The following is a 10,343-nucleotide window of genomic DNA, read 5'->3' as shown; positions in this document are numbered from 1 at the left end:
GTCTGCTTTTATTTGTGTACACTCACAATGAAAACAAAACATTGTGCTTTTGTAAAATAAAGAAAACAAATAGGATGTCGCTTTCTGCCATTTAATTCTGCCAACAAATTGAGGGAATTGAAACTCAGCATATATAGGCTACGTTACGTGTCGCACTGTTTTTTTCTCTTGTTTATCTGTAACCTAAATCAAATATATTTCAAGAATTTATTCCTTGTATGTATATATGTACTGCAGATTTTATATATATAACAATGTAATATTTAGTATTTTCACATCTAGGTGGAAAACATTGTGAGGTACGTACCGAACCGTGACATCTGTGTACCGCTCCACCCCTACTGATAAAGCAGATTCTGTGAGCGGAGCGCTGCTGTGTGTACAGCCGTTACCGGAGAAACCTCTGATATGTACTGCAGATTTTATATATATAACAATGTAATATTTAGTATTTTCACATCTAGGTGGAAAAAATTGTAATTTGTACTACTGCCTACTGTCTGTTCAAAATAAATGAAAACAAACCGTGCATAGTAGATTTGTTTTTTTCCCCCCGTTGTACTGAAATCGTATTGAACCGTGACCCCCGAACCGAGGTACGTACCGAACCGTGACATCTGTGTACCGCTCCACCCCTACTGATAAAGCAGATTCTGTGAGCGGAGCGCTGCTGTGTGTACAGCCGTTACCGGAGAAACCTCTGTCTCTCCCGCTCTAAAAGCGCCTCCTGCTGGCAGAGAATGAATTTGCATATATATATGTGGGGGCGGGGAGTGTAAGGCTGTGGGAAACACTGCCATTTCTGATTAAGAAACTCATATTTACGATAATTCCGGTCCAGAACGTAAAGTGCAATGTGAGTGCAGGGCAGCAGGGGACAATCGCACTCGGTTCAAGGCAACCATGCCTAGTGTGAGCAGTTCCTCTGTCAACACAGTCAGACTCCAGTGAAGGATCATCACTCACCTTATCCTTGCACGGCCGCTGGCAGTTCTTGGCGGCGCAGACAGCGTTCTCGTCGTTGGAGTCCTCCGCTCCGGACCAGTCGTACTTGGAGGGAATGTCCAGAATCTTCCGGCTCTTCTTCTCCAGGCCCTCCTTGGGAAACTCGGCCTTGGCCACCGCCTTCTCCTTCCTCTTGCGCTCCGTCTCCTCTTTAGCGAGACGCTTGGCCAGCTGCTTCAGCTCGCGGGACTTGTCCGGGTTCAGCTTCAGCTTCTTCTTCTTGGGCTTGAGCTCCAGAACCCGTTTGATGTCTTTGGACTTGGATCGTCCCTGCACGCCGCCGGCGGCCAGAAGCAGCTGCTGCTCGGCTCGCTCCAGCTTCCTCTTCCTCTTCCTCTCCACGTCCTTCAGCTTCAGCTTGACGTGTTTGTCCAGCGAAGCGTCCTCAGGCTGCGGGAGCACAGCAGCTTAAAGAGGTCAGTGCGTGGACACAAGAAACACGTGCATGCACAGTGACAGCGTATCTCACCTCCATGACCTGCAGGAACTTGTCTTCTGAGGGCGGGTGTGTGGCCTGCAGGATCCTCCAGATGTGCTGCGTCTCGTCCAGAGACACCTCCAGCAGGTCTCCCTCCATCATCAGCTCCTCCAGCTGGGCCTTGGCCGCCGGCGAGAGCTCCAGCACCGGAGGCTCCAGGCTGCGCGGCACCAGCGGCGTCTTCCTGGGCTGCTTGCGCGGCGCCACCGGATCTGAGGAGGGAACGGAGATCAGGCTAGTTCAGTGGCCCTGCTGAAACCGGCCTGCTGAAAGGTCTGGAGGTGGCCCTGAGAGTGAAACAGAAGTTAGTCGTGGAGCACTGCTATAATCAGACGTGATGGTGTGGAGTCACGTGCCTGCAGGTCGGGGTTGGCGGCCGCCTTCTGCAGCTCGGCGTTGATGATCTTCTCGGTCTTCTCTCGCGCGGCAAGCTCCACCATGCGCTGGCTGAGCACGGAGAGCTTGGCCAGGGCGGAGGAGAGCTCGTCAGTGGCCAGGGCCTGTCGAGCGCGGTCCTGCCAGCCCATGGCTCTCTCGGTCAGACACTGCAGCGCCTCTCCCTCGGGCAGCCGCACCGGCAGCTTCTGCAGCGACACCAGCAGGGACAGGATGGTCTCCAGCCGCGGCCGCCGCGAGCGCTGGCACAGCGGACACAGGAACTTGCTCTCTTTGCTGCCGGACACCAGCTTCTTCTGCGAGCCGGCTTTGGGCAGCGGCACGCAGGCTCCGTGGAACCAGTCCCTGCACAGCTCGCACTGCAGCATGAAGCCGCTGGCTGTCTTACGGCACAGACAGAACTTCACCTCCTCGATGCGCTCCACCAGGGCCATCTTGGCCAGGTTAGCGGCGCGGAGCGAGTGGATGGCCTCCAGCTCCTGCCACTCTCTGGCTTTGAAGGCGGCCACGACGGCGGCGGGGTCACGCGTGTCCTCCACACTGTCCTCCAGGTCGCTCAGAGCGTCCAGCTCCAGCAGCTCTTTGACACGCTTGCGCTTGCTCTTGCTGCTGCCGTACACGCCGATGTCCACACGCGGACTGAGCACCTGCAAGAGATCGACCGCAGGTGAGTAAAGATGAACATCACAGGTTCACGCAGCAGCGGACTGTCCTGACCTCACTGGCGGATACGTGGTCTTGTTTTCAGACTTGACCCATGTAATTTTGATTAATTTCTCAGAAAACATGACTTCTTCTTAAGCCATTTTGGTTCAAGTAAATGCATCTTGATTTTTGTTATTTGTACCAGAAAACGAGACAAAAAATCCTGAGGCAGAACATCGTGTTTAGCAGTCCAGAAACCATGTCTGTCATGAAGACATTTATATCCATAAAAATACTGGGCCCTAAACTTTTGGGCCCTAAACCAAATAATTAGCACATAATTTTCTCCAACATATTCCACTAGTGCAGGGGTTCTCAACTCTGGCCCTCGAGATCCACTTTCCTGCAGAGTTCAGCTCCAACCTTGATCAAACTCACCTGCCTGTAACTTTCTAGCAATCCTAAACACCTTGATTAGCTTGTTCAGGTGTGTTTGATTAGAGTTCAAGCTGCAGGAAGGTGCGGGCGGTTCTCTCTCTCCAGGCTCTAGCAGAAGCCACCTGTGACTCCACCTGCGGCAGAGCCTCCAATCTGACGGGGATGGAGCGTCCTCTCATTAACAGACCCTCCAGCTGCTCCAGGTAGGCGTAGTTACTGCCGTTCTGCTCGTGGAGATCGAGACACAGGTCACATGACGTGCTACACCTGATTCAGCAATGAAGCTGGATCAACACTGATGAGACGTCACAGTGATAATCTCTTCCACAGCATTCATAACTTTGATCTTTATAGAAACATCTCTGAACTAGCATGCGCTGTTCAAGCGTCATCTGCAAGTCACATGACCCGCATGTCTGCATGTCTTGTTTACTCTAAATTTCTCTCAAAAATGTTATCTAGACCAGGGGTTCTCAAACTTTTTGGGGCCAGGGACCCCTTACAGGGAGAAAAGTTTCAAAGGACCCCCTTATAATCATAACAGTGATTAATCACCTGCTTACTACAATGTGTACTCCAGATTCCACTGGAACTTCCGTTTTTTTCTGGAATTCTTTTATTAATTTCTCAAATTTGGTTTTATTGTTCTCAAATTCAGTGCCCTGCATGCTCCTACTTCACTCGCTCTTACATCTATCTCCTCTCCAGAAGCCTGCGGTCGCTCGTAGAGACACAAAATCACTCTCAGAGCATTTTCTTAACTATACCTTGATGGTGAAATGGTCTTCCCACCCACATCCTGAATGCAGAATCTTTCACTTTCCCTTAATACATTACTGTTCTAACTTGTACTATTCTGAACAATGGCTGAAACCTTTTGTTACTAGCATTTCTTGTGTTTATTGTCTCTTCCAGATGAGTAGTCTGTTGTATTCCTCATTTGTAAGTAACTGTAGATAAAAGCGCCTGCGAATTGAATAAATGTAAACCGTGTGTTTCACAGGGTCATGCCTAAACACTTCTGTCACCTGAATGGCCTCCACTTTGGCCGTCCACTCTTTGGCTTTGTGCAGGGCGTCTCTGAGGGCCAGAACATTGGGCAGGTACGCTGGGATATTCTTGGCCTCCATCACGATGCTTTCCAGCGTCAGCAGACTGTGGCGAGGCCTGCAGAGAGACAGACGGACGACAGTCACAACCACAGAATTTCACAACAACCCAAGACTAAATGGTTTGCTTGAGTTTTGGCCGTAACGAGAGGTCACCTGGCCTGCAGGCAGGCGCGCGCCCGCTCCTCCCAGTGCTCGGACAGCGTCAGCAGCTCCTGCAGCTCGGCCATGGCCTTCTCCACGGCGTGATGGGGCGGCAGGCCCACGCCCGAGTCGATCTGCCGCTTCATCAGCTCCAGCGTGAGGCGCTGCGGCTCCATCAGCGTCAGCCGCACCTCGTCTAGCCAGCGCGCCTGCTGCAGCTCCTGCTTGAGCCTCGGCAGCTCCGGCAGCTCCAGCTCCAGCCCCGAGCCCAGCTCCAGCAGCGCCTGCAGCTTCCCGGAGTCCGGAGTCTCGTCGGCCAGCGCCGCCTGCGCCCGCTCGTGGAAGTCCTGCACGCTCTCCAGCAGCTCCTGCGGCACACACACACACAGGAGGGCACACGTCAGACCATATATCAGAGCTCAGACGGCTGCGGAGGCTCGTGGACTCACCCTGACGTGTCGGGCCTGGCTGATGATGCAGGGCAGGCGGTACAGCTGCTCCACAAACACCTTCAGCTCCTCCACCGTCAGCTTGCTGCCAGCTTTCTGTGCGCTGCTCTCGGGACGCTCTCTTCTTCTTCAGCTCGATCAGATCTGTGGAAGCAGAGCCACCCCTTTATAACCTGCAGATGTGGACTAAAGTGGCGATTCGGCATCGTGTCTGACCTCTCTTGCTCTTGTTATTGGCCGCCAGTGCCTCCGTGACCCTCTTGGCCCAGGTGTCGTAAGACTGCGCGCGTGACTTCACCCCGTAGAGCATGGCGGGAAACTCGTCCTGATCGTACCTGAACCTGCAGCACACGGCAGTGAAAGCTTCTAGTTTAATCAGCACATCAGGACTGATGACAGCGATGTGCGGTGCAGCTGTGTGTGTCAGAGGCGTACCGCAGGCACTTGTTGCTGGCTGCGCAGCTGCAGAGCTCGGCTGCGTGATGCAGACACACCAGACGCTGCGGGCTGCAGCTGCAGGTGAGCGCAGACAGGAAGCAGGTGGTCTTGCACTTCCAGCACTGCCGCTCGTCATCGGGCACCAGCTCAAACACCTCCTGCTCCGAGCACAGCACCCCCTGCAGGACGACCAGTGCAAACACACTCAAGCAGTACTTATTTAACAGCTGGTCAGCTTCTTTGTTCTATTTCTATTAGTCCTACTGCTTTCACTACTGATACTTTCAAGATGTCTTATATTTATATTAATTTCTAACAATATTAAAAGACAATATTAAACTGATTTCCAGGGGCTTTTTTAATTTTATAAGGGCAATTTTTTCTATAAACTTGTTAAATGTGTGTGTCAAGTTGTGTCAAATTATTACATTTAAGCAATAAATTCAATTAGAATAATAAGATACTATAGGCTTGTTAATTGCATAATGTAGTGAAATCAATGCTTTAAATGCAGAAATACTAAAAGAAGAAAAAGCTGATAGCCTACTTTAAAATATGAAACTAAATTCACAAGTAGGTGTTAACGAGGTTTTAATGAGTGAATCATTCACTCAAATAATTTGTTCAAAACTGTTGAAACATTCAGCAATGAAGTTCATAAAGACTTTAAAGTTTACTTGGAGAATCACAGCAGTTCTGCTCTAGCTTTGTTTCAAACTATTTTCATTCTGAAAAACTGACAGCATTGTTTCTAAAACGTCTCAAAGTCCCTTAATACTAACTTCTTATTTAACTGTTGTATAAAATCAATATTAGATTTCCAAGAGAACCAATATTCAAGAAAACAACACTCTTGCCAGGGTTGCTGCAGGATTTTTAAGCTCAAATTTAATACTTTTTAAGACCTGCACGATTAAAATTAATACCATATGAGCGGGGTAGTGCAATGTCTATAGTACCATATTAAACCGTAAGATTACTGTAAAAATCATAATTTACAGTTCAGATACAAGTTTTCACAAAAACAAAGTTTTATAAAATGATAAACCTTACATTTCAGCCTTTAAACCATTTTTAAGAAAAGTCAAAATTATTAATTATTATATTCTGAGTGTGTTAATGTGCTGACTGCTGACTCCTGAAGTGTTTGATATTCTTCATATTCTGTGTGCTCAGTTCACAGCAGTGATAGAAATGAATCATTTCCAACGAGTTTTATGGGCATTTTTATCTTTAAGCCATTTTTTCTAAAAGTGTGCACCATCTTTTGAGTCAAATTCTTGCATTTGGGCTGTTAGCAAGCAAATTAAATCAGTATCAACAGAATTAATCTCTGCAGTGCAGAGGAAACACAGAAGCTGCATCTGAAGAGGTGTTTAGATGCATTTAATGCAGCTCTGATGTGAAATTAAAACCGCCAGTAGGTGGCAGCAAGTCACTGTTAATAAGTGAGTCATTGCGATTGAACCGAATCATTTAAACAGTTGATTCATTCAGGAACAAAACACTCATGTTGCTCAGAGACGCAGAACAGTGCTGTGGCTGTGTTTGGAAGGATTTTTGTTGGAGAAATAAAATGCTCATTCATTCTCTGCCAGCAGGAGGAGCGTTTGGTAGAAATACAACTGCTTCCCCGGTAACTGCTGTAAACAAAGCAGCAGCACCGGACTCTGAACCTGCAGCGCTCGTGTTTATTTCATGAAATCATAGCCTTTTCAAGTTTAATCGTCACATTCAGCCATATCGCCATTCTGGTCTTACCGTCCCCAAATTTAAGACCTCTTGAAATCATAATTAAGACTTTCTTGTACAATTTAAGACTTTTTAAGACCCTGCGGAAACCCTGCTTGCTTACGTGATACTGCTAAACTATTATATGTTATAAAGAATAAAAAAAGGTTTTGTTCTCTATACATCTTGAATTTTGGTGGCATTTTTTATTAATTTTGTTGTATTTTTGCCCCATGTTACCCTGATGTAGAAGTTGTTAAACTAAAGTCGTTGTCAACAGCGTATTATAATTTCTGCGGTACTGGACATTTATGAAGTACTCCTGCTAGTGAACTGCTGGAGTCTTGTGAGGCCGGGTCTCTCTCACCGTCTCCTGCACGGCTGCTCTCAGTCGGCTCTCCTCCTCGATCATGTCTCCGAGCTCTCGGACCACAGCCGCCGCCAGCTCCACGTCCAGACTCTCCGGATCGGCCGCCATCTTACACACCATCTCCTCATGGGAGAAGACGCAGTAGCGCTGCAGACGCCGGTAATGCGCCACACACTGCCTCCCGATGGGCAGCTGCACAACACACACGTATATGTCATCACACACATCTACATACAAACACAGCAAACCACACGCTGAAGACCTGCTGAAGATTCACTGTGGCTCTAGAGGACGCACCCAGTCTGCAGTGCAGAAGTTGACTGCCTCAGCAAAGTTGTAGCCTTGATTGAAGCCGCTGTGATAGGCTCTTGGGAAGGTGACGACAAACTCTCCCGCGCACTGATTGGTCCGGTACACCTGTATGATAATGAGCCCTGTCAGTGACTGCTGAGGAATATCTGTCAAATAACACTGTCCTAAAATACTGCTGCCAGGGGTCAAATATCTCATCTCACTGTTCATTTCTTAAGCAAGTGTTAAGCTGGTTTGCCGGTGAGCAGCAGAATGCAGGGCAGATGCAGAGGAGGCCGTACCGGGACGCCGTGCTCCATGAGGAGGTTGGGGTTCATCAGGGTGACCAGCTGATGCAGGAGGTCCGGCTGAGAGTCGAAGAGCTCCGGAGCCACTTTCTTCATGACGGACTCCAGCTGCTCGGCGGCGTGTGCTGGAACGCCGTACCAGGTCTTGGGCTCGCCCCTGATCAACAGACACATACACGTCACTCGTCTCAGTGTCTCAGGCGCTGAACATCAGCACGAGTGCGCAGGACTCACCAGTGCAGGTAGTTGATGGAGTAGCTCCAGTGGTCCTCGATGTGCCAGCAGAAGGACGAGAAGCACATGCCCACGTACAGCCAGGGCACCTTCATGCCGCTGATGTCCCCGCTGATGTGCGTCAGCACCGACTGCTCCAGCACCGGCATGTTGTTCAGGTTCCAGCCCGAGCTTGCGTACTCCTGCGCATACACGTGAGAATCAAGAAGACCTGTCAATGGTCATATCTCACCACAGAATCACAAGAGAAATAGAGGAAACACACATGTATATATGTGTGTGTATAAAATGTATCAATGAAATTTCTTCATGCACTAGTGTGAGATGCAGCTGTATGAAATGAAGCATCTTACATCCTCGTCGCCGATAAGTTTTCTCTTGCCGTCTCGCACTGGGAATCCGCTGCCCATGTCTTTGGAGCTGATATCAGCGCCGTACTCCACGATCACGTCCTCCTCGATGCTGCTGACCAGACGCCAGAACTCCTTCTCCACCAGCTCCGTGGGCACCATCTGACACACACACACACACACACTCAGCATGTTTACATGTGTTAGCGCTGCACTCTGAACCCAGAACTCTGCTTTAACTCTTGAGAAGCGTGTAGACGCTCTTTAACGACACTTACATGAACAGGCATGTTGAAGTAATCAGACTTGAAGTGGTCGGCCATCTCGCCGAAGCTCTGGAGCGTGTACTCGCGCACGGCCTGCTCGAAGCCGAACGCCTCGCGAGGCTTGCTGCACTCCTGTGTGACGGGAGATCAGTGCATCACAGAGAAGCATTCGTTACAGCATGTGTGTGTGTGTGTACTGAGCTGTGAGGGCGGCCGTACCTCCGCCACACACTTGGGGCAGCGCCAGTCTCCTTTGGGCACATCCTGCAGCGGCGGGATCAGGCAGAAGGTGTGGTAGCTGTCATCACAGCCGTCACACAGCAGGAGGCGGTCCTCCTCGTCGCCCCGCCCACACGCCATGCACATGTACAGGTCGATCTGTCAGTCACACACACACACACACACACTCTGAACATCGACTAATAGCGATTAAAGCTGCGCTGCATAGTAACAGAGTTTTAGGTCAAAAACACAGAGCAGACATGTTTTGCAGAGGTCGTTTACACAGGACAGAAGAGAGCGCTGAGTCTAAAGATGTGCTTTGAAATGATGAACTGCTGACTCTGCAGGACTGAAGCATGGAGTGCCACAGGGCTCAGTATTAGGTCCTTTACTCATTTCCATGTACAAACTCCTCTTAGGGGATATTATCACAAAGCGTAGCATTAGTTTTCACTGTTTATTACATGACTTTCAGCTTTATATTTCCTCCAGACCTGGCAAATTTGAGTTAATTTAAATTTTCTTTACTTTTCTAAAATTAATTTTCTTTTAAATTCTGACAAAACAGAAGTAAAGCAAATCTCGGCTGCATGACTGTTTATATCCTTGCACAATGTAACTTTATTATCATTCAGCTGTAATCTGCTAAATGTAACTATAAAGCATAAATATATTACAAACATTAACATCATGATTTTCTGCAAGGCTGCTTTGAAATTATGAGTATTGTGAAAAGCATTGTAAAATTGACTGGACACAGACTCTTAGAAAGGTGATGAATGAAGAGCTGGATGAATCTCATTACATCTACACGCATGTATCTGGCAGACGCTTTTACCCAAAGTGTCGCACATTGCATGGGTTATCTGAAAGGACTGGTTAGTGGAAATGAGCCAGAAATCACATCACTAGTTTGTCTCCAAAAACCTAGATAATTTCACCAGCAATTATTGGACATCAAGTAATAAATGGTAATAAAGCGGTGTTCATGTTAATAAAACAGATTTACTGGTAATGACAGTAACAGAGCCTGATTGCTGGAAGCTTGATTCCACACAAATGGCTGACGCTTTGCTCCTGTATTCAAATGACGGAGACACATTAATGCAGATCTTTAAGTGTAAACAGCAGGTCAGATGCAGATGTATAACGGGCCCTTGAGTGCAGTTTGTACTGATCAATGTAGAAGCTCAAACACAGGAACAGATATAAAGCATTATGACACACAAACGTCATACTCACATAATTGACCTCCAGCACCTCCTTGCGCGGACGCATTTTAATAGCAAACGCCTGAGCCCTCATGTGCTTCTGTTTCCTGAGGAAGCCCTCGTCATCTGGACACACACACACACACATACACACAGTCTTACACGCCGCTGTCTGCTGAACAGCACTGCTGTCTGCTACTGAACCGCTGAATGTCTCACCTGCTGCCATGATGTCTAATCTGAACACCTGCACGGCTT

The 10,343-nt window shown here is 48.4% G+C and overlaps 1 pseudogene; it reads right to left on the bottom strand.

Moving 5' to 3' along the window:
- The window catches only part of LOC107730465 (lysine-specific demethylase 5A-like), a 13,301-nt pseudogene extending 3,081 nt beyond the window's left edge, over window positions 1-10,220 (bottom strand).
- Between the last annotated feature and the right edge of the window lie 123 nt (window positions 10,221-10,343).

The sequence above is a fragment of the Sinocyclocheilus rhinocerous genome, unplaced genomic scaffold (genome assembly GCF_001515625.1).
Source record: "Sinocyclocheilus rhinocerous isolate Xijiao unplaced genomic scaffold, SAMN03320098_v1.1 scaffold5874, whole genome shotgun sequence".
Classification (NCBI taxonomy): Eukaryota; Metazoa; Chordata; class Actinopteri; order Cypriniformes; family Cyprinidae; genus Sinocyclocheilus; species Sinocyclocheilus rhinocerous.
This window is presented reverse-complemented; position numbering and strand designations above follow the sequence as displayed.